Source organism: Myripristis murdjan, chromosome 19 (genome assembly GCF_902150065.1).
Source record: "Myripristis murdjan chromosome 19, fMyrMur1.1, whole genome shotgun sequence".
NCBI lineage: Eukaryota > Metazoa > Chordata > Actinopteri > Holocentriformes > Holocentridae > Myripristis > Myripristis murdjan.
The window spans coordinates 12608262-12609512 of NC_043998.1; positions in this window are offsets into that span (position 1 = coordinate 12608262).

Below are 1251 nucleotides of genomic sequence, written 5' to 3' on the forward strand. Positions count from 1 at the left end.
TCTCTCAAATTTGGGTGCTGCCCGAGTACAACCGCAGACTCCTGCTAGCTCCATTGGGGCAGCATGGCAATTGTGTCTTGCTCAAGCAAATCTTTACAAGAGATCAACACTGCAACACTCTCCAACTTAACGGGGCATTTAGCCTCATATTCACTGTTAAAATCATATATTTGAGAGATACAGTAATCCAACTTGTTTCCAAATGCAGTTTCACATGTCTCATGATTTTTTTTTTTTTTTTTTCAGGGAACAAGTGTAAATATGTTAAACAAGGCTGAGTAAGGCAGATCAGCCCACTAGTATCAAAAAATGACACTTGATTCAAGAGAATTCTGTAAACAAATTGACCAGAATTGGAAACAAGGTGCATCATCTCATCCCACTGGCAGATTTTTTTCACTTATTTTAAGAAAAACAAGATTTTAACACTGATTATCAGACTAAATCGCTTAACTTATTTAATTACTTAGCACTGTGCACCTCCCCGCACCGAGACATTCCTGTCAAGCCTGTAAATTCGAGGACATCAGGTGCCTTTCTAGTTAAAAACCCTCCCATGTGACCTTTGGACTACATCAGCCTTCCAGACTGTTTCAGATCTACAAATTGATGCCAGTCAGTTTGTGGCATGACCTTCTATGACTCCTCTCTCTGTGACCTTATGAAACCCCAGATCTTTGCAGGGACAGATGACACACAGCCTGCAGTAGGAAGTGGCATGACTAGGTGAGGCTCTCAAACTGTCAGTGACTGTGCATTGTAACTATGACTTTGTTCAGCTATGGCAGCTCATTCAGACAAAGCCAGGGTGAGGCACAACTTACAATGCATTATACTATTTCTTTGCTTAATAGTAGAGGGTTTTCAAGTCAAATATGTGTTTCAGAGTGTGTTGCTACTGCTAGTGTTTACCACAGCAGCAGTAACCAAGGAAGAGGAAGGGGTATACAGGCTGAAAACGGAAGTTTGACTGTTCTGTCTTGCTGGCATAAATGCCAATAATACACACAGTCAAACACACACAGGATGGCAAAGCAGATTGTAATACCCAGATAGCACTGACACACACTGGCAATTTCAACTCCTTGTTTCCTTTCCCTTATCGTTAGGATAGATGAGGACTTCGAGACATGAACAGCTGCGGCCCCCGACTTTCACTTCCCCTCCTGTGAAACCGCACATGTATCTGTTACCACAACAAGTTCCCCAAACATAGCCTCCGGTGCCCCCGGTGCCTCTTCCATGCCAGCA